Genomic DNA, 24,533 nt, shown 5'->3' on the forward strand with positions numbered 1-24,533 from the left:
TCACCATGGCCATGTTTCCAATCTGCAGCAGTGGGCAGCAATACTGTTTCTTATAATGGCACCATTCCCCAGGGTATACAGCCATATATCTAGTGACAAGTGGATGCATTGTACCACTTCAATCAAGGAAGGGGCAGTGTTTTGTCCTTACTGCAATACACACTTCCTCTGGATAGAGATTTACCTTATCTTCATGCAATGCTTCTGCCCCAACTGCCAACTGTGGAGTTTCAGAATGCCTTATTCACTGTCATGATATTCCACACAGCATTGCTAGGGATTAAGGACTGTACTTCACCACAAAAGAATTGCAATAACGGGCCCATGCTCATGGACTTTATTGGTCTCACCGTGTTCTTCAGCATCCTGAAGAAGCTGCCTTGATAGAATACCGGAATGATCTTTTGAAGACTCCATAACAGGGCCAGCTAGGTGGTAGATTCATAAACTGCTAATGAAGATCAAGCAAAACAAAAATTACTTCCAAGGGGCTGAATGAACTACTGAAGATGATTATAATTTTGAAGTCAGACTTTATTTTAATATTGATTTTGAGAAGTTGTCAAAAATGTCAAAAGTTTGAGCACTTGACTAAATAGGACCACAGGTAAGTGTGAAAACATGCATAGTGACCGTTTAACCAAAGTGACAAAAGTTTCAAAGGCAAATACAGAAAGTTACGTAGTTGTAAAAAGTCTAGCTCTGTTAGTATTGAGAAGACTCGGTTTTCTTAAGTAATCAAAGACGTGACAAATCAACATGAAGCACAGAACATTATTTTAAGACACAAATCATGGTTTCCCAGGTATACTTAAAAGATAAAGAAAAATACTTTTTACAATTTTTTATTAGAGCAAACATATAATCTAAGAACACTTTCTTTTTGTAACACAGAGAAAACCAAATATACATCAGTATACTATTACTTCTAAGGCTAATTTTAAAACATTACAAATAAATCTATCAAATCTTTGCCAGCTTTGACCACACAAGACAAAATTCCTTTTCCAGGATTCCTCTCTCACAAAACTTCTACACTCTGATATATATATATATATAATATTATTTCACCCCTTTCTTTATCAAAAATATATCTTATTTTTGTTGTACAGAGATGTTTAATTTTTTTCTTTATCTTTATTAGTCTCAGTAGTTTCATTTACATGTATGATGAGAATTTTTCAAGATTAGTCACCTTTCTGTTACAAAGAAAACTAGGAAGTAAGCAATTGTTAACTGTTGACCACATAAAATAATTTAGTAGCAAATTTATGAATACATCATTTTATAATTTCCTGGAGGCATATGACTTTTTCCTAATGTAATTTTTCATGTTTGTTAACAGACCCAAATATATTTACCTTCTTTATACCATATAAAAACATGATGCCAATTGGATAAACTCAAGTTCAGCAATTAAGCTTTCATATTTTATCTTATTTGGGAATGATATATACATTCAATGAATATCCATTTTTTACCTTAAGTTCATATAGATTTAAGGTTTCAAGTTACCAAAAAAGTTTATGAAACTATTTTTAAGAAGACATATATGAAACATATTTATTATAAAACATAATTTATTAAAAATATTATTATAAAATATTGTAAATTATATAATAAACTATAAAACATAATTTGGTATGCTTGTTAATTTATCCCATTTATATCTATTTAATTTACTTGTGTTCAACAGTTATGTTTGAATTGATTATGAAAATTTAATGAACTAGGCAAGAAAATATAGCTATCATCCGATGTTATTTTTATTGTTGACAAGTTAGGCTAGTATCAAGAATATTTCGGATCAATGAACCTTGAGTTTAGACATATAGTTTTTCTTTATATTTTATTATTTTTCTTTTTTATTGAACTGCTGTGTCTGACATCTATAATCAGTTCATTTTATTATACATTTTGTTTAGGTTGGATTTATAGTTTTATAATCTTAAACATCTATGAAGGTAATGTAAGCTTTTTTGACTAATAAATCTAGGTAAAAAAATTTATATGTGCATTATATTTAATACTGACAACTCTGAAGACATGCTTGTTTTAATTTTAACAATTTAAAAAAATTTTGAAATCTAGCTTTTATGTACCAAAGATTATTCCAGGTAATGGGAACTTTAAAAAATTTGAAATTGTTGCCACCTTTTTGAGAGTTGTAGAAATACTTAAATTATGGAAGTGTTCATTTACCTGTAAACCAATTTGAATAAAACTCCTTTATGTGATTTTATAAATTAATTTGGTAATATTATCCAGAGGTAGAATAATCTCTTGTATACATAATATACATGCATACACACTTTCATATATAAACATACGTAAATATACACACAGATGCAAACAGAGATCTTATAGCTTTAATTCTATAAGTTTAGCCCTGACTCAGTAAAACATGGTAATACTATCTAACTACTTTATCTCCACTTTATATTTTCATCTGAATTGTTCTGGCATGTAAGACAAGGTATGGTTACCAGTTTACCAACATTTGTGAAAGAGACTTTTAAGATTTTCTGTTGCATTGATTTGTAATATTGTGAAGGCTATGGTCTGAATTGTAGCCCAATGACTGAGGAGACAAGTGGAAGCTGTCTGAATCTCTCCAGAATTCATCAGAGTGGACAAAACTCCCAGTTCTATTCCAAATAGCTTTTTGTTTCCTTTTCAGGTGGTTGCGTTTAGGGGTCTTTAGTCCCTTGAGAGGCCTCAGTGGAGGGTAGGGGACCTAAAGTTCAAGTCACTGTGGGGAGCTGAGAGGCTGAAGAAGGAAAGTAAGTCTATTAGGGTGGACAAAGAGTTGGAGAGAGGTAGGGGTTTGAAGAGGGACATATCAAAGGATTCAAAATAACTAATGGGAAGATCCAAAGCAGTAAAAGGAGGAAGCAGGAGCAGCTTTGACGCAAAGAAAGTGGTTTTTAAAGCAGCCAGATTAGGAAGATCATGTTTCCCAAACAGGACATTGAAGTTCCAAATTATTCTTAGTAAAAACATGCCAGAAAGAAAAGAAGCAGACAGAGTTAGTGGATCATATTTTCAGCAGCGGCTGAAGAAGAGGGTTTTCAGTCCACTGAGAAGCTTTCAACTTCTTAACTAATATTACTTTAATTCTCATAAACAGAGAAACTTGGGGCTCAACCCAGTTGCTGTTGGCCTGACACTCTAACCAGTTCTTACACAGGTGCTTCCTTTGGACTCTAACTCAACTAGTGCTTGGCTGGGACTCTAACCCAGCTTCTTACAAACAGAGAAACCTAGAATTCTATCCTAACATGGCTTCTAGCATATAGATGAAATTGTAAGAAGCAAAATCTGCCCTGACCAGCTTCAAGGGATATTTGCCTGGAATGTTTGTTTAGGAGTCAGACTCACCAATGGATCCTCATCAGACAGGAATGAAGACAAAGTCTTCAAAGGTGTGCACTTAGGGTCCTGGGTGAGGAGTCTAGTGGTCCATTGATGAATCAGATCCTATCCACTGTATGGCACCATAACTATTAAAGATAAACCTGAGACGAACAGTAGTTAAAGTGGTAAAAACGGATTTATTTTCAGGACTTTTGCAATAGGAGAAAAGAGAACTCAGGATAGAATAGGCTCTATTCTAAATACAGCAGGGACAAATGGGAATTTATAGCTAAAGAGCCTGTTGAGGTCCAGTGGATGGAATATTATAAGAGGAAACATCAAGGGTAAGGGGAATTCTGGCTAAATCAAGCCAATAAGGATTCTTGCTAAAGACGGGCCAGGCTGATCAGACTCCATCTGGTGTATGGTGGAGGATGGGAAGCATGATACTTATTGAGGGTCATCAGATATGGAAGATGAGAGACTCTTGCTAAACTGGGTTTTTACACAGGATTTTGCAAGGACATGCACAAATGGGCCTAGGGGAACACCTGTCTCAAATATGACAAGCCAACCTTTGGTTTTCTGGAGTTTTGAAGCATTTCAATACTTTTCCCTCAGCATAGCCACCTCCTCTGCAGCAAAGAGCTGCCTTTAGGCACCAGCACACAAATAGGAGGAAAAGGACTGTTGGCATCAAAGTCCTAACTAGTGTGTGCTGCACATCTAATGGGAAAATGTCATTATTTAATCACCACAAGCAACTCTTAGACAGATGTTTCTGTTGAAGGGGAGTTTCTATGAAAATAGAAAAAGTAAGATTAATATGAAAAACTGTTTCTGATTTCAGAGGGCAGCCTAAGATGTCTTGCTCTTAGGCTCAATGCATCTTTATATGATGCGTGCAGACAACAGTGGTAATCGAGTGGATTTAGTGGTTTGAGTTTGAATCTCTATGGTGATGGCATTAGGTTTCTGGTGAATTTTCTGAATGGCTTACACAGCAACAGGAGTGAAGCTTGCCCATACATGATCATTTGTGGTTATTCACTTGAAGTTTATAACTAGTCATCCAGCTTCAACTTTTAGAGATTTGAGTAAAAGGAAATTTTATTTCTCCATGATTCAAAGTCAAAGTGGAGAAAAATTTGAAATTTTAATTTGGAGCATTTTAGCTGATGTTGGAAGAAACTAGAATAATTCAGGCTTTGGCATTGACTATCAAAATGCGCAAGAAGGAACCCAAAAGTGTACATTGTAGTTTGCCATTGAAACATAATTTTTCTTCCTATAGTCACCAACATTGAATCAGAAATAATCAAAGTAAGAAAAGTTTGCTTTCAAAGTAAGTCTAATATCATTAAACTTGGTCTGATTATTTACTTAAGTGCAGCAAGAATAGTGATTGACCACAAGATCTCTTGAGTTTGCTTTGCTGGAACTTTTCGTACGGAATCTCAGATTGGATTTTTCAAAGCCACTCCATGATAGAAAGCCAAGCTAAGGACTCACCATGAGATTTTGCCTGCAATACTTATAGAATTGGGTGAATTCCTCTCTTCTAGGGATCCTGAAAATTACCTGAGATTCATGGGCCTGCCAGCAAGCGACCTTCCTTATTCACATGTAAGTTGGGAAATCCTTGAAGACTTGTACAGGTTGTTATTTCGAAGAGGACTTTATACGCATTGGCTCCTTAAAGTAAGTCTAAGTTCCTTTGAAGTCTCTGGTCATGTCTGATCTTATGCACATCATTCCCAAATATGACATTATAATCAAAGCCTTGGTAATATGCCCAATGTTTCCAATTGTGTCCTGATTGAAGGAGAACAAAGTCTTGTGGAACTAATGGAAATAATTATATTGTCATAAAAATGATAATACTCACTAGGAGTTCTCCAGTTCTGGAGGGATGAGAGAAAAAGGTATAGTTTCATCATTGTTCACAAAGGTACTCTTTACGAAATTGCTGTAAATTACATATAGCCTAAGAGAAAAAATATCATTCTTTATAGAAAAAAATTAATAAACTTGTAATATTTCAATGAAAAGTTATAAAAATTATAATTGCATCATTTCATTCAGCTTCCGTAATTAATTCTTCTTCTGCTAAATCTTATGTTAAAAGTTTTATGAATCTGTCAGCTTCTGTACTGCTTCTAGAAATTTTTACTCAGTCCAAGGGCATGGTCTCAAAGCTAGTCAAGCGTTACCATCATGGAGCATTCTTGCCTGTAGATGCTTGCAAACACTTTCAGAGAAGAATCAAAGTGAAATGATAACTGTGAATGACAAATGGCTTTAGAAGGCCATAGCTAAAGTTCTGATGAGAATTCATATGATAGAGGAAATTAGTCATTTCTGTAACGTACAACATTTAAACCTAATGACTGGATGACAAGGGTACTGACAAAATTTTATGAACTTCATACAATTTCTGGAGTACCTGTTATTAGCACATATCCACAAACATATTCTCTGAATGTTTACCATCAGTTCTTATTTGACAATGCTTACCACATAATTTAACATACCAAATAAACCTAATTAATTTAGCATCTCTCTTTTACAATGTGAGAAAAAAAATCCTCTGAGAATTTCTAGGGGTCTCTGTGTAATTGTAAAGTTATTTTGAGGTCAAAAAGGCTCCATTTAGAATTTGACTTTGCTAAGTTGTCAAAAATGTCAAAAGGTTTGAACACTTGAATATATGGTATCACAAGTCACTGTGAAACTATACTTAGTTATCCATTTAGCCAAAGTGCCAATTAAAAGATTTCAAAGACAAATACAAAAAGTTACATAGTTATAAAAATCTAGCCCTTTTAATATTGAGATGACTTGGTTTTCTTGAGTAATTGATGACCTGATAAAACAACATGAAGCACAGGAAATTATTTTTACACACAAAATCTTGGTTTCCGGTGAGGAATATTTCATAGGTAAGGAAAACATTTTTCTAAATTTTAATTAAGAGCAGACCAATAATCTAGGAAAACTTTTTTTTGTAACAGAGAGAAACAGCCAAATTCTAGTTTTGAAGCAGTTTACTATTAATACAAGGTTAACTTTTTTTTAAATCTTATAAATAAATCCATCCATGGGGCCGGCCCTGTGGCACAGCGGTTAAGTACGCATGTTCCGCGTCTTGGTGGCCTGGGGTTCTCTGGTTCGGATGCTGGGTGCAGACATGGCACTGCTTGGCACGCCATGCTGTGGTAGGTGTCCCACGTATGAAGTAGAGGAAGCTTGGCACGGATGTTAGCTCAGGGCCAGGCTTCCTCAGCAAAAAAAGGAGGATTGGCAGTAGTTAGCTCAGGGCTAATCTTCCTCAAATAAATAAATAAATAAATAAATAAATAAATAAACAAATCCATCCTCATCTTAGCCAAGTTTGAGCACACAAGATTCCTTTTCCACAGTCCCTTCCCCACAAACCTCATGCAACTTTTTTTTTGTTACATACATTCAGTTTTTATCTTACTCCTTCTTTTTTTCATTCTGGAACAATCAATTTTTTATGTTAGCACAAAACTATTCCTTTTCTCTAAAGAAAAACGCATCTTTTATGTCTTTCCTTATCAAAAACATGCTATACCTTCCCTGCATAAGAGATTTTTTCTTCACCCTTATTCGTCCCAGTAGTTTCATTTACATATATTGTTTTGAGTTTTTAACTAGTAGTCTCATTTCCTTTATAAATTAAACTAGGAAGTAAGCAATTGTTAACTTTCCAGCACATAGATCCTTCTGGAGCAAATTTATGAATACATTATTTTGTAATTTTCTAGAGGCATATGCCTTGTTCATAGTACAATGTCTCATGCTTAAAAACAAAAATATATTTAGCTTCTCTATGTCATAGAAAACCAAGATGCCAAACGTAGATAAGCTTATGTTTAGCAGTTAATATTTCCAAATTTTGTCATAGGTGGACGTAATCTTGGTATTCAATGATAATCTATTCTTAACTTAATATAGCTTTAAGGTTTCAAGTTGCCAAAAACGTTTGTGAAACTATTTTAAGTAAACATATTTTAAAACATAATTTTATAAAACATGTAAAAATTTATAAAACAATTATTGAAAAGTTTATAAATTGGCTTATTTTGAATGTAAGGCTTAAAACCATAAGACTCCTAGAAGAAATCATATTGGGTAAGGTCTGTGACATTCGTCTTGGGAATAATATTTTTGATTGACAAGAAAACATTGCATTTTTTCTGTACGTTTTGGTCTTAGGTTTGATTTATGGTTTTATAATGTTAAACATCTAGTAGAGATAACATAAGCATGTTTGGCTAACAAACCTAGGCAGAAAAAAATGATATGGCTGTGTTGTATTTAATGCTGAAAACTCTGAAGATATATCTGTTTTTATTTTATCAACAATTTTTTTTTTGAGGAAGATTAGACCTGAGCTAACTACTGCCCATTCTCTTCTTTTTGATGAGGAAGACTGGCCCTGAGCTAACATCCGTGCCCATCTTCCTCTACTTTATATGTGGGATGCCTACCACAGCATGGCGTGCCAAGCAGTGCCATGTCCTCACCCGGGACCTGAACTGGCAAACCCTGGGCCGCTGAGAAGCATAACATGCACACTTAACCGCTGTGCCACGGGCCTGGCCCCATCAACAATTTTTGAAACTACCTTTTAATCAAAGATTATTCTAAGTAAATGGACATTTAAAAATTGGATTCATTTCTATGTTTCTGAAAGTTTTAGAAATAATTTATAGAAGTGCTCACTTATCTCTAAGCCCATTTGAATAGAGCTATTCTAAAGAATTTTATAAATTAATTTGGCAATATAATCCAGAGGTAGAAAAATGTCAGTTCTACATAACATACATTCATACATTTATATACATGCAGCAAGAATAGTGATTGGTCACATTACTCTCTAGAGTTTGCTCTGCTGGGATTTTTCATATGGAATCTCAGATTAGAGTTTTGAAAGCCTCTCAAGACTAGGAATTCAAACCAAGACCTTGCCACCAGATTTTGCATACAATAGGAAGATTTGGTTGAATTTTTTTCTTGTATTCCCCAGAATATGCCGAGATTCCTGGGCCTTCGAGGAAGTTACCATCCTTAGTCAACTGTAAGGTGGAGAATGCTACTAGTTCAAATTCAGGGCAGTTTTTCTAAAGGGGACTTTATAGGCATTTGCTCCTTAAAGTCAGTTCCTTAAATCTCTCTGGTTATATATAATTAAATACAGATCATTCACAAATATTGGACCTTCCAATCAAATCCTTGGTAATATAATCAGTTTCTAATTGTGTCTTGTTATAAGGATCCTTATTGAGCTATGCAAATAGTTATATTGTCATAAAAGTAAGAATACTTGCAGTTTTCAAATTGCAAAAGATCAGCTAGGAAGTAAAAGTCATATTTGCGTCTGTCTTCACAAAGGCTTACTTTACCAAATTACTATAAGTTACACACAGCTTAAGAGAAAACAGTTTCCTTCAGTCTTGAAAATAAACACTAAAAAAACAGCTATGTTTCAAACAAATTTATGAGAGTATAATTGTCCTCATTAGTTCATTCAAACCCATCAAATTAAACCTTGTTCTCCATTTTGGGGCTTAGGGGTTGTATGACTCCATTGGCTTCTTCAATACTTCTGGAAATTCTTACTCAGACTAGAGCCACGGCTTCAAAGTTATCCCTGTGATGCCATCAAGGAGAATTCCTGCCTGTAGCTGATTGTAACCACTTTTTAGAGAAGAATTAAAGTCAAACAATACCTTTCTATGAGTGGCAAATAATTTAAGATGACCATGGTTAAAGTTTTGATGACAGTTTGTTTGATAAGGAAAAATAGTTACTTCTGTGCTATGTAAAACCTTAAGGTAATAACTGTAAAGTGAGCATAGTGACAGATTTCTATGCACTTCATATAATTTCTGGAATACTTGAATAGTAATATATATCCACAAACATACAACCCAAGGAGATTTATCATCACTTCTTATTCGAAACTGTTTTCCATGAAATTTACCATTCCAAGAAAACCTAATTAGTTTAGCTTCTCTCTTTTTCAAGGTGGGAGGCAAATCATTCAGGGTTTTCCAGGTGCCTCTGGGAAATCTCAAAGTAACTTTGAGATCAAAAAGACTTCATTTGAAATTTGATTTTGAGAAGTTGTTAAAAATGTGAAAAGGTATGAACACTTGACTAAATATGATGGCAGGTCACTATGAAACAATACTTATTTATCCATTTAATCAGAGTGACAATTAAAAGAATTCAAGGTCACATAGAGAGAGTTGCATAGTTGTAAAACAGGTAGCTCTTTTATATGAAAAAGACTCACTTTCCTTAAGTAATCAAATACCTGATAAAGACAACATAAAGCACAGGAAGTTAAGAAGCAAAATATTGGTTTCACAGGCAGATAACTTTAAAGGTACACAAAAACCTTTTTTTTACAATTTTTTATTAAGAATAGTTCAATAATCTCAGTAAACTTTGTTGTTTTAGAAGAGTTAACAGATCCAAATTCTAGTTTGGCATCAATGTAGTATTAATTCTATGGCTAATTTAAACAAATCTATTTGAATAAATTCATTGAATCTATGCCAGCTTTACCCATGCAAGATAAGATTCCTTTCCCAAGTTTTGTTTCCCACAAAACTTCTCCAGTTTTTTTAATATATATATATACATTCAGTTTTTGTCTTGCTCTTTTACTTTTTCTCATTCTGGAAAACCAGACAATCTATTTTTGGACAAAATTACACTCTCCTATGCCTAAAAACTACCACATCCTTCACACCTTTCCTTAACAAAAATATGTCTTACTTTTTTTTGCATACAGAGATTGTTTTCTTAACTCTTATTAGTCATAGTAGTGAAATTTACGAACATTGATTATAATTTTTAATCATTTGCCAACTTTCCTTTACAGAGAAAACTACGAAATGTCCAATTATTAACTGACTGTCACACACCATCATTCTGCAGCAAATTTATGAATACATTAGTTCATAGTTGTCTAAGGGAAATATAGTTTCGTAGTACAATTTATCATGTTTATAAACAGACCCAAATATATTTAGCTTATCTATACTGTATGAGGAAAAAAGATGCCAAATTAGGTAAGCTTTTGTTCAGCAATTAGTGTTTAAATATTTTATTTTATTTGGAAATGATCTAGATATTCAACAAATATCTGTTATTTACCTCAACTTACTATAGCTTTAAAGTTTCAAGTTACCACAAGGTAGTGGTACTTTTTTTTTTCCAGAGGAAAATTCACCCTGAGCTAACATCCATGCCAATCTGCTTCTGTTTTTTAGTATGTAGGTTTCCAGCACAGTTTGTCTGCTAACAAAGCAGTGTAAGTCCATGCCTGGGGACCAAACCTGGGCTGCTGAAGTGGTAAACACTGAACTTAACCACTAAGCCACTGGGGCTGACCTCGTGGAACTATTTTCAGATAGACTTACTATAAAATATAACTATTCTTGAAAAGTTCGTTTTTAAAATTTTATTCACTAACATATATTTAATTCACTTGTTATTAATAATTATGTTTGGGGGCCAGCCCCATGGCCAAGTGGTTAAGTTCACGTGCTCTGCTTCGGTGGCCCAGGTTTTCACTGATTCAGATCCCAGGCATGGACATGGCACCACTCATCAAGCCTTGATGAGGTGGCACCCCACATAGCACAACCAGAGGTACGCACAACTAGAATATACAACTATGTACTGGGGGGCTTTGGGGCAAAGAAGAAGAAGAAGGGGTGAAAAAAGGAGATTGGCAACAGATGTTAGCTCAGGTGCCAATCTGTACAATGATAATAATAATTATTAGTATGTTTCACTTGATCATGAAAATGTCATGAGCTAAACAAACACATGTGGACATCATCCTGTTATTTTTCTTATTTACAAATCGGCAACTATTAAAAACAATTACACAAGAAAAGAACTTAAAAAGTTAAATGTGTGGTCATTCCCTCTTTGTTCTTCTTTCTTTTTTAAAAAAATATTGTGCTTGAAATTCATCAAGAAGGTCACTTTTAGTCTACATGTTTCTTAGTTTGGATTTATACTTTTCTAATCTTAACCGTGTAGAAGATATAACTTAAGCTCGCTTGACTAGTAAACTTAGCTAGAAAAAATATATATGTCTGCTTTGTATTCAATGCTAACAACTCTCAAGACATGACTGTTTTATTTTGCTAATAATTTACTTTTTATTTATTCATTCATTTATTTATTCTTTGAGGAAGATTAGGCATGAGCTAACATCTGCTGCCAGTCTTCCTCACTTTTTTCTGAGGAACACTGGCCCTGAGCTAGCATCCATGCCCATCTTCCTCTACTTTATATGTGGGGTGCCTGCCACAGCATGGCTTGCTGAGCGATACCATGTCCACACCTGGGATCCGAACTGGTGAACCCCAGGCTGAGGAAGCAGAATGTGCAAACTTAACTGCTGCACCACCACGCCAGCCCCATGCTAACAAATTTTAAAAGCTATCTTTATTTCCAAAGATTGTCCAAGATCAAGTGAATTTATTAAAAACTTGGATTTGTTTCTGTATTTTTGAGATTTTAGGAGTACTTAATTTGTAGAAGTACTCATTTACGTCTAAGGCAATTTGAATACAACTCCATTAAAAGATTTTATAAATTAATTTAGTAATATCATCCATAAGTAAAAAATAAATAAATAAATAAATGTATGCATAATATATGTGAATACTCACATACATAAAGTTACATAAACTACAGAAAGATAAAAACAGATGTCTTACAGCTTTCATTAGAAAATTTTAACCATGAGACAGTAAAACATAGTAATACAGTGTCACTAGTTTATCACCACTTTATATTTTCATTTGAGTTATGTAATGTGCTAAGGGGAAAAGTTGAAGTGGCTCATTTATCAATATTTTAGAGGAGACTTTAGTTTTCTTTTGCCCTGACATGTAGTCTGATAGAAGCTCTGGAGTAAATTTTAGAACAGTAACTGAAGAAATATCTAGCAGCTGCCTGGATGTTTCAAAAACCCGCCAAAGTGGACAGAACATCCAATTCTGATTCCTAATTGCTTTTTTTCTCTTTTCAGCCCAAGGCAGTTGTTTTCATGGGTCCCTTAGTCCTTGAGAGCCCTCTATGGAGGGTAGGGGGCTTAAAGTTCAAGTGACTGTAGGGAGCTGAGGGACTGAAGTGGGAAGGGAAAAGTCTGGCAGGCTGGACAGAGGGATGGAGGAGGTAGAGTTTGAAGGGGGACACATCAAAGGACTCAAGAACTTGAGGGAAGATCCAAGGCAGTAAAAGGAAGAAGAAGGATTATCTGTGATGGGAAGGGAGACGTTTAAGAAGCCAGATTAGAAAGATCTTAAGTTTCATAATGAGGACATTGAGGTTCCAAATGATCTGTAGTAAAATTATGCCAAAAAGAAAGGAAGCAAAAAGTTTTGGTGAAGCAGATACTCAGCAAGAGTTCAAGAATGGGAACATTGGAACTCCAATCTAGCTTCTGCTTCTCTGGGACTGTAATTCAGCTTCTTACAAACATATGCTTGCCTGAGACTCTATCACGGCTTGAGCTTGCCTGTGACTATAGCCCAGCTTCTTAGAGAGAAACCTGGACTCTAACCCAGCCTCTGTTTGGAACCGTAACCTATATTTTAGTGTATACTCAACTTATGAATCAAAATCTCTCCTTACCAGATTCAAGAGACATTTGTCTGGACCGGTGGTTTAGAATCATAATCACAAATGGATCCCTGAGCCATCATTCTGGAGTAAAGACAAAGGCTTCAAAGGAGCATATATATGGTGATGAAACTGATTATTCTGAGTTGCAGCATTATAACTTCAAAGAAGGTCAACATTTTTAAAGGGGTAAAACATATTTTATTCAGGACTATTGCAATAGAGGAGAAGAGATCTCAGTAAGGAACAGGCTAAATTCCAAATATATAATGAGGGAATTGGAATTTATATGCAGGGAGCCTGGTGAGGTACAGTAGATGGAAAATTGCCAAGAGAAAACATCAAGAGTAAGGGGGATTCTGGCTAAACTTACCTAACAGGCATCTTTCTCAGGTCAGGCCAGGTTGATTAGTCATGACTGTTGGATGTTGGAGGATGATAAACCTGATCAGATGTTGAGGGTGAGCAAACATAGAAGATAAGAGACCCTTACTAAACTGGCTCAGCAGGGTTCATGATAAGGATTTTACAAGGGAGTGCACAGATGGGCTTATGAGAATGTTCAGGAGCCTGACTAAAGTGTGTTTAAGTGAAGAATCTATGTCACTACCAACGGGAAATTGGACAATTACTCCACAGTGAAGATAAGGAAGATTACATCTGTAATAGAAGATATACATTAGAGTTTCTCTTACTATTACTTTGCCCTGGGAATAAGGTCAATGAAAAATTACAATGCAATCTGAATCATTGAACAACTCGATCTACGGTGAAGGTCTGAGTCAACCCCAGGTGAAGAAGCACCATCAGCTGAGGTGTTTGCTGTTGAAAAGGGAATACAGAGTGAATAGTACATGAAGGTAGTTATTAATCCAGCTACTACCGCATGATCAGTTATGGAAATGAGGACTCTAAATGTCATGAGGATTCCTCCTTATTTTGTTATTAATACATTTGTGTGTGTGTGTGTACAGCAAATGTCTTTCTATTTTCTGAGGATATCTAGAAGATGAATAAACATCACTCAAGTACTTGACCTCCTCTCGGGGGAAGAGGTTAGTATGTTTTTGGTAGTATGCAAGATAGTTCTATCATGTTAGGCAGAATGATGACTTTGCAATTGTCTTTCCTTGAATATTAAGTACACTGAAAGGCATTGGGTATAGTTGTCAAGTTGACAAGGGGTGGACTTATGATGCTTAATGTTGTGTGTCATCTTGACTGGGCTAAAGGATGTCCAGATAGCTGGTAAAACATTTTTTCTGCGTTTGTCTGTAAGGGCATTTCTGGATGCATTAGCAGTTGATTCAGTGACTAAGTAAAGAGCTCTGCCCCCACCAATGTGTGAGAACATCAGCCATTCAAACTAGAGGACCACAATGAAACAAAAAGAGCAAGGAAGAACAAATTCCTTCCTCTATCCTAGAGTGGAGATGGCAGAGCTCCTGGTTCTCAAGCCTTTGAAGTCGAGGACTTGCACGAAGGGCCCCTTGATTATAATGCCTTTGGTTTGGGCATAGGAATTACACCATTGGCTCCCTTGGTTCTCAGGCTTTCAGACTGACACTGAAATATACTTCTGGGTTTCCTGGTTCTTCAGCTAGTAGATGGCATATTGTGGTATATTCTGTCCTCCATAACCACCAGAGCAAATTCCTATAATAAATATCCACTTTTATCTACTTACCTGTTTATCCATATACCTATCCTGTAAATTGTTTTTCTGGAGAATCATGAAAAATATAGATTTTGGTATGGAGAGAGGTTCTAGAGAACAGAATTTTAAAGATGAATTTTCTTAATTCTTTTTGGGGTTTCTGGTATTGCTCTCTAATTTGATTAGGTTTAAAGATGCTAATGACTCCCTTTCCATTAGTAAACTCAACACTATTTGTCCATGGTGTGATCTGTTTATGGAAAAAACAAAAAATCTGCATTTGATGTTTCTATTCAACAACTTATAAGAGGCAAGGAACTAAGTAACTCTGTATATGGTTTTTGTTAACATTTTTTGAAAACTAAAGAATATAATAATATTGATTGGTTCCTCCTAATGTTGTTGGTTGAAGTGGTTAACATAAAGGATGAGCTCAGGGATTTGAATTCTCAGCTCAAGTTTGCATCAATGACTGAAGAACTTTAAAGCATTTCCTGATGGGCAGCCTCATTTCTGTTAGGGCTGAAACTGTTACAAAGAAAACTGCGATTGGATAAATTTCAAAGCACGTTGAACTGCCAGACTCCAAGGGTGTGTTAAAGCCAGGGTACTGATTGTGAAGGAATAGTACTCTGTAAATTGGAAGGGACATGTGGCAAGATCCTCATAAAGCTAGGTACATCAAGGCACTGAATTCTGAAGAGTCTTTTATAATTGATGTAGCCTCCCTACCTCCAATAAAAATGGCCTTCCAGACCCCAGGGGCAGTGACATCTCCACCCCGAGTAGTAGCAGTGTTCCAATACAGAGGAATCATGATTTCTACCTCCATCTTAGTGGATTAACCCTGCATTACCTTAGTAACAGCAATAGCGTCCTGAGGCAGTTGCCACCTTTGATTACAGTCAGCTAACAGCAAGCCCATAGAAATGTGGTGCATAGAGTGACCTATGAGTAAATGCACTATACTCCAAAAGGAATATTTTAGATTTATAAGTTCTACAAGCATAAATCTGGTGGACATGTCTGGGAATGGATATTAAGGATGTAGGATAATGACGGAAGGATCATAAAGTTGGATCAGCTGAAACTATTGATATATATCTATGAAACAGAGATTCTACATTTAATGTTACATTATGGGGAGTTAGAAAGGGTTCTGTCAGTTTGTTGGGATGGTGGCCAAAATGTGAATCAAAAGATGGCACACAGTGATCCAAATGGAAATGACAGATTTCCTTTGGCTTAATGTAGTGGAAGATTTGGGGCATTGGAATGTCACAGTGAAGTTTTCATTTAAGACCTATTTATCCACACTGGGTGGTTCTAGAAGACATATATTTTACCAATATTATGAGAAATAAATTTGAGAGGGGGGCCCTTCATGAATTCAGTCCTTTTTAGGACAGAACTTACAGTGAGAACCACAGCCACTTTTTTGGAAAACCTAAACGCAGTGTGAGTAATTGGATTCTAGAGTGGCAGAGACCAAATGGCATCACTCAACTACCAAAGGCAAGGTATGTGTAGTTACTGTAATTAAAAGCAGAGAGGAAGCAGTAATGAGAAAATTATGAATGGCACACACCTGTTTCTTTGGCTATATAATTATGGTGTTCCTAGAACTGAAAGAGAAAGGAAGTCTACTTAATTCTTACCTGATCTATATAAGCAGAAAAGTTCTAGGTCAAGAAAAGAAAATTCTAATTTGAATCATAAAAACAGAGAGTCACAGTCCCTCAATCAATTCCCAAACTGAGCCAGTTTACAGACCCAGGATCCCTTAAATGAAGGGGGGACCAAGTCCTCTTGAGGAAGAATCCTCTTACACTATCAAAAATTACTACTGTTAATCTTTCTCCCAGCCTTTCTTCCCCAAAGGGACCTAAGGCCCTTTACCAGGGTAACATTGCATTGGGAGAAACGGTATAATCAGACCTTTCAGAGACTACTTGGACACTGACGCCGAACTTACATTGTTTCCAAGAGACCAAAAACATCACTGTGGCCCTCTAGTCAAAGGAGAGGCTTATGTGAGTGTCAGGTGACCAAATTACTTTTAACTCAGGTCTGACTCACAGTGGGTCCAGAGGTTTCCTGAATGCGTACTATGGTTATTCCTAGATCTAAAATGCAAACTTGGGAGAGAGATATTTTCAGCAGGCAGAATCCCCTCATTGGTTGCCTAATATGTGGAGCAAGGGCTACTATGGTGTGAACACAATGTGGAAGTCATTTGAAATGCATTTACTTAGTAAAATAGTAAATCAAAAACAATACTGCATTCCTGGAGGAATTGCAGATATTTGTGCCACCATCAAGGATGTGAAAGAGGCAGCAGTTGTAATTCTAACAACATTTCAAAAAAATCTATTTGCCCTTCACAGAAGAAGATAGTTCTTGGAGAATAACTGTGATTAAGGAAATCTTATCCAATGTTGATACTAACTGTAGATGCTGTACCAGATCTGGTTGCATTGCTGGAGTAAATTCAAACATCTACTGGTACTTGGTAAGCAGCTAATCATCTGGCACATGTCTTTTTCTCCAAACCTGTCCACAATGCCCTCCAGAAGCAGTTTCAGTGCAGGCGGCAAGGCCAACAATACACATTCACTGTCCTACATCAGGGGTTTATCAACTCTTGAGCCCTATGTCACAATTTATTTTGCAGGGATGTTGATTGTCTTTCCTTTCTACAGGATGTCACACTACTCATTATATTTTGATATATGCTGAATGAACCTAACAAGTAGGAATAGTAACTACTCCAGACTTATTGGTAAGACATTTGGGTGTCAGGATGGGGAATAATTCTGACTGAAATTTGGGGGTCTTATACCCAAGAGAAATTTCTAGGGGCCAAAGTATGGGGCTTCTCCAGATATTCCTTTCAAGGTGAAGGATAAGTTGTTGCATCTGGCCCCTCCTAACAACCAAGGAAGAGGCACAATGCCTGGTGGTCCTTTTCAGATTTTGGAGACAATATGTGCTTCATTTGGGTGTAGTGTTTTGGCTCATTTATTGAGTGACCTGAAAAGCTACTAGTTTTGAGTGGGGCCCAGAATGAGAGTGGATTCTGCAACAGGTCCAGCTGTTTTTCAAGCTGCTTTTCCATTTTGGCCACATATACCATCAGACTCAATGGTTCATGCAATTTCACTGGCAGATAGGGATGCTGTTTGGAGCCTTGGCAGCTCTTGTAGTTGAATGGGCCAAGGCAGGGCATGAAGGCACAAGTAAGTTACATAAAGAAGTATCACAAATGCCCAGGTCCCTAGTCTTGCTACTCTGCCTTCTGTCTCTCAGCCCACACCTATGGCCTCATGGGGAGCTCCTTACAATTAGTTGATAGAGGATGAAAAGAGAGGGGCCTGGTTTACTGATGATTCTGGCCTTATATGTGGGCATCACCCAAAAGTGGATAGCTGAAGGACTATTCTCTTTCTGGGGTATCCTTGAAGAACAGTGATGAAGGGAAATCCTCCCACTGGGACGAACTATTTTGTTCATGATTTCCTACCTTGTGCAGAAGTTTTTTTTAGTTTGAGATAGTCTTACTTTTGCTTTTTTTGCCTTTGCTTTTGGTGTCAAATCCAATAAAAACCTATGGAATGGGATTAAATATTTGCAAATCATATATCTTATAAGGGAGTAATATGCAAAAAGTTCACTGGAATGCCTGATGCCATCACCACTGATAATCAAACTACAAACAGAGAAATCCAACTTATTGCCACTGCTTTCCTAACTCTACCATCTAATAATGATTTGAGTGCAACATTAAGAAATCTTCTTAACTGATTGCTGTCTGGAATCAGAAATGGCTTTTAATATCAATCTGTGTTTGTTCTTTCATTTTAGTGGAAAATTCCTCTAATTAAATGCCTGATAGCTATCACCATAAACATACTGTCAAGACTCATGTTAGGGAGCTTACTGTTTGTTTTCTTCCAGAAATTTTGTGGTCCACGTCTTACATTCAAGTCTTTAACCCATTTTTTTAAAGCTCCTTGACTTTTTTTTCTTAAGATTGACACCTGAGCTAACAACTGTTGCCAGTCTTCTTTTTTGTTTTTTTTTATTTTTCTTCTTCTTCTCCCCAAAGCCCCCCAGTACACAGTTGTATATTCTAGTTGTAAGTGCCTCTGGTTATGCATGGCCTGATGAGTGGTTCCATGTCAGTGCCCAGCATCCAAACTGGTGAAACCCTGGGCCAGTGAAGCAGAGCATGTGGACTTAACCAATAAACCATGGGGCTGGCCCCTAACCCATTTGGAGTTAATTTTTGTGTATGGTGTAAGATAGCGGTCTAGTTTATTATTTTTCATGTGGCTATCCAGTTTTCCCAACACCATTTATTGAAGAGACTTTCCTTACCTCATTGTATATGCTTTGCTCCCTTGTCATAAATTAATTGACCATATTTGCATGGGTTTATTTCTGCAATCTCTGTTATATTACGTTGATTTATGTTTCTGTTTTTATGCCAATACCATACTGTTCTGATTACTATACCATTGTAATATAGTTTGAAATCAGGGAGCAGGATGCCTCCAAGTTTGTTCTTCTTTCTCAAGATAACTTTGGCTGTTTGGGGTCTTTTGTGGTTGCATACAAATTTAGGAATTTTTTTCTATTTCTGTGAAAAATGCCATCGGAATTATTGTAGGAATTTAGTCTGTAGACTGTTTTGTGTAGGATGGACATTTTAACAATAGTAATTCTTTCCAACCATGATCAAATAATATCTTTGCATTTATATGTGTCTCCTTTAATTTCTTTCATTAATATCTTGTAGTTTTCATCATACAATTCTTTAACCTCCTTGGTTAAATTTATTCCTAGTTATTTTATTCTTTTTAATGCAATCGTAAGTGAGATTTTGAAAAGAATTTCTCTTGAGTGACCTCAGCATCATGGTGGAGTGAGCTTGCCCAGGACTCTCTCCCCTCCAACATACAACAAAAAGGAGCAATGATATTCCAACAGAAAATATCCTACTAGCACAGGAATCCTCAGAGAGTCACGGCAGCCAAACGACAGAGGGCAGAGAGGCTGAAGGCCCCCTCGAGGAGCTGGAATTGGGTAAGAGAGAATTGTGCTCCCTCCCCTAAAGACTGGGATCACTGACGCAGGAGGCTTCATGAGGGAAGGAGCACTGGAGGCGTCATGCATCCACAGGATCACCTGGGACTCCCTAGAGCTCTTGCAGCCTAGAGGGAAGCCCTCTAATGGAGCAAAAGCTTTCATACGGGGTGACCTCATGAAGCCAAGACTCCAGGAGACCAGAGAGTGAGAGCTGATCAGGAAACTGGGGTCTGCACACAGGAGACAGCACCCTGCCTACCCACGCTGTGCTATGCCACAGCAGCTCGGGTGAAGGGATGCGGGACGCCACCTCAATGTGGCCTGACGAGCGGTGCCATGTCCACACCCAGGATCCGAAACCTGGGCCACCACAGCAGAGCGTGTGAACTTAACCACTTGGCCACAAAGCCAGCCCCTATGGTAAAATCTTAACAAAATGGGGATAGAAGGAAATTACCTCAACATAATAAAGGCAATATATGACAAACCCACAGCTAACAACTCAGTGGGCAAAAACTGAGTGCCATCCCCCTGAGAACAGGATCGAGACAAGGATGCTCTCTATCACCACTCTTATTCAACACAGTACTGGATGTTTTGGCCAGAGAAATTAGGCAAGAAAAAGAAATAAAAGCAGTCTAAATATGGAGTGAAGAAGTAAAACTCTCACTGTTTGCAGACAACATGATTTTGTATATAGAATATACCAAAGAATCCATTGTATTAGAAATAATCAACAACTACAGCAAATCTGTAGGGTATAAAATCAACATACATAAATCAGTAGCATTTCTATACTCTATTAACTAACTAACAAAAAAAGAACTCAAGAACACAATCCCATTCACAATTGCAAGAAAAAGAATAAAATACCTTGGGATAAATTTAACCAAGGAAGTGAAAGACCTTTACAACAAAAACTATAAGACTTTCCTGAAAGACATTGATGATGACATAAAGACATGGAAAGACCTTCCATGCACATGCATTGGAAGAATAAACATAGTTAAAGTGTCTGTACTACCTAAAGCAATCGACAGATTCAACGCAATCCCAATCAGAATCCCAATGACATTCTTTACAGAAATAGAACAAAGAATCATAAATTTCATATGGGGCAACAAAAGAGCCCAAGTTGCTAAAGCAATCCTGAGAAAAAAGAACAAAGCTGGAGGCATCACAATCCCTGACTTCAAAACATGCTACAAAGCTACAGTAATCAAAACAGCCTGGTGCTGGTACCAAAACAGGTGCACAGATCAATGGAACAGAATTGAAAGCCCAGAAATAAAACGCAACATCTATGGGCAGCTAATATTCGACAAAGGAGCTGAGGGCATACGATGGAGAAAAGAAAGTCTCTTCAACAAATGGTGCTGGGAAAACTGGGCAGCCACATGTAAAAGAATGAAAATTGGCCATTCTTTTTCACCATTCACAAAAGTAAACTCAAAATGGATCAAAGACCGAAAGGCACGACCTGAAACTGTAATGCTTCTAGAAGAAAATATCGGCAGTGCACTCTTTGACATCAGTATTAAAAGGATCTTTTAAGGGCCAGCCCGGTGACACAGTGGTTAAGTGTGCACGTTCCGCTTCTTGGCTGCCCAGGGTTCACCGGTTTGGATCCCAGTGCGGACATGGCACCACTTGGCAAAAACTATGCTGTGGTAGGCGTCCCACGTATAAAGTAGAGGAAGATAGGCACGGATGTTAGCTCAAGGCCAACCTTCCTCAGCAAAAAGAGGAGGGTTGGCAGTAGTTAGCTCAGGGCTAATATTCCTCAAAAAAAAAAAAAAAAAAAAAAAAAAGAGGGGTATTTTTGGACACCATGTCTTCTCAGACAAGGGAAGCAACAGAAAGAATAAATAAATGGGACTTCGTCAGACTAAAGAGCTTCCTCAAGGCAAGGGAAGACAGGATTGAAAGAAAAAAAACAACCCACCAATTGGCAAAAAATATTTCCAAGTCATATATCTTACAAAGGGTTAATCTCCATAATTTATAAAGAACTCACACAACTCAACAACAAAAAATCAAACCACCCAATCACAAAATGTGCAGGGGACATGAATAGACATTTCTCCAAAGATATACTTACGGACAATAGGCTCATGAAAAGATGCTCATCATCACTGATAATCAGGGAAATGCAAATCAAAACTACACTACGATATCACCTTACACCCAGTAGAGTGGCAAAAATAACCAAAACAAAAAGTAACAAATGTTGGAGAGGTTTTAGAGAAAAAGGAACCCTCATACACTGCTGGTGGGAATGCAAACTGGTGTAGCCACTATGAAAAACAGTATGGAGTTTTCTCAAAAAATTAAAAATAGAAATACCATATGACCCAGCCATCCCACTACTGAGTATCTATCCAAAGAACTTTAAATCAGCAATTGCAAAAGTCCCATGCACCCCTATGTTCATTTCAGCATTATTTACCATAGCCAAGATGTGGAAGCGACCTAAGTGCCCATCAACTGATGATTGGATAAAGAAGATATGGTGTATATATATATATATATATATATATATATATATATATATATATGATGGCATACTACTTGGCCATAAAAAGGATAAAATTGTCCCATTCACAATAACATGGATGGACCTTGAGGGTGTTATGGAAGTGAAATAAGCCAGATAGAGAAGGACAATCTCTGTACGATTCCACTCATATGTGGAAGTTAAACATGCAGACAAAGAGAATAGATTAGTGGATACCAGGGGAGAGAGGGGGGTGGGTGGTGGGCACAAAGGGTGAAGTGGTGCACCTACTACATGACTGACAAACAATAATGTACAACTGAAATTTCGCAAGGTTGTGTACTAACATAATCTCAATAAAAAGTTAAAAAAAATAAGACATTTGAAAGAATGGGATTAAACCAGATCCTCTGTCCCACACCACTCCACTTGTAATATACTCCAAGCCTGTTAATCCCTAATGTCTCATTAATAAATGGCACCTTTGGGGGCTGGCCTGGTGGCGCAGTGGCTAAGTGTGCACGTTCCACTTCTCAGCCTCCCGAGGTTTGCTGGTTCAGATACCGGGTGCCAACATGGCACCGCTTGGCAAAAACAAAGCCATGTTATGGTAGCCATCCCATGTATAAAGTAGAGGAAGATGGGCATGGATTTTAGCTCAGGGCCAGTCTTCCTCAGCAAAAACAGAAGGATTGGCAGTAGTTAGCTCAGGGCTGATCTTCAAAAAAAAGAAATAATAATAAATTGCATCTGTATAATTTAAAAAAAACTTCTCTTACTCATAGTTTGTTTTTAGTATATAGAAATGCAACAGATTTTTGTACATTGATTTTGTAGCCTGTAACTATATTGAATTATTTTATTAGTTCTAACAGTTTTTTGATGGAGTCTTTAGGGTTTTCTGTCTATAATGTTATCTGCAAACAGTGACAAACTTTACCTCTTCCTTTCCAATTTGGATGCCTTTTATTTCTCTTTCTTTTGCAATTGCTCTGGCTAGGACTTCCAATATTATGTTGAATAAATATGATGAGAGTGGGCAATCCCTGTCTTGTTTCTGCTGTTAGAGGAAAAGCTTCCAGCTTTTCACTATTGAGTATGATGTTGGTTATGGGGTTGTCATATATGGTCTTTATTATGTTGAGTAATGTTCCTTCCATACCTACTTTGTTAAGAGTTTTTATCAAATATGGATGTTGAATTTTGTCAAATGCTTTTTCTAAGTCTATTGAGATAATCATGTGATTTTTATTTTTCATTTTGTTAATATGGTGTATCACATTAATTGATTTGCAAATGTTGAACCATCCTTGCATCTCTGGAATAAATCCCACTTGATCTAAGAGGCTGGACCACCATCGAGTATGTGGTGCTGTTTTTTTTTTCTCTTTGCACTATTCACAGGTCCAGGAATTAAGGGGTGATAATGGGAGTGGCACCGATCAATGTTATCCCATAGTGACCCACTAGCAACAATTTTACTTTGTGTTTTCATGACTTATGCTATGATGACTTAGAGGATTTAGTCCCAGATGTAGGAATGTTTCCACAAGGAGACAAAAAGAGTGATTACCCTGAACTGGAAGTTAAGATTGCCACTTAGCTGCAAAGGGCTCCATATACCTCTTAATCAAAAGGCTAGGGTGATCTTTTCTAAACACTGTCAAAGAAAAACACAAAGCTGGAATGTAGTTAAAGTCAAAATAAGTGATTTATTCTGGACTCTTGTTATATGTGAAAAGACACCTCAGTAGATGTCATTGCTCAATTCCAAACACAGAGTGTACAAGCAGAGATTTATCACCAATGATTCTAGCAGGGGCCAGTAAATATAATAATACTAAATGGAAACATGATAGGTAATGGGAATTCTGAATACACTAATCTAAAAGTATTCTTGCTGAATGAGACATCACCTGGTAAATTGCGGAGGATTAGAAATCCAATTACATTTGGAGAGTGATCAGATATGGAGGTTGAGGTACTCTTGATAACCTGGCTTAAAATAATACTTGATGGTTGTTTTACTAGCAAGTATACAGATGTGCCTAGGAAAAGTTTCAGGAACCTGACTAAAGTTTGGTTGAACACATAATCTATGTCAGTTCCCATCTTGTTCAACAAAAGAAGAGCCATTTTTCTTTCCATTGTAAAATATTATTCTATTTTTTGTTCAGTTACATTTTATTCATTAATGACCTACTGGGTCATCTGATTATAGCTGATAGTAAAGGATATTTACTG

At 36.7% G+C, this 24,533-nt stretch overlaps 1 long non-coding RNA gene across 2 annotated transcripts in view; it reads left to right on the forward strand.

The window, feature by feature from the left end:
- LOC123283448 (uncharacterized) overlaps positions 1-24,533 on the forward strand; it is a 174,899-nt gene that overhangs the window by 80,562 nt on the left and 69,804 nt on the right. Inside the window, exons 6-7 of one of the 2 annotated variants that reach the window (XR_011498017.1) lie at positions 4,923-5,058; positions 13,060-22,515. This is a non-coding gene — a long non-coding RNA (uncharacterized lncRNA). Of the gene's footprint in view, positions 1-4,922; positions 5,059-13,059; positions 22,516-24,533 lie in introns of those variants that run through there. The other variant, XR_011498016.1, reaches the window with a different exon arrangement.

The sequence above is a fragment of the Equus asinus genome, chromosome 2, assembly GCF_041296235.1.
Source record: "Equus asinus isolate D_3611 breed Donkey chromosome 2, EquAss-T2T_v2, whole genome shotgun sequence".
Classification (NCBI taxonomy): domain Eukaryota; kingdom Metazoa; phylum Chordata; class Mammalia; order Perissodactyla; family Equidae; genus Equus; species Equus asinus.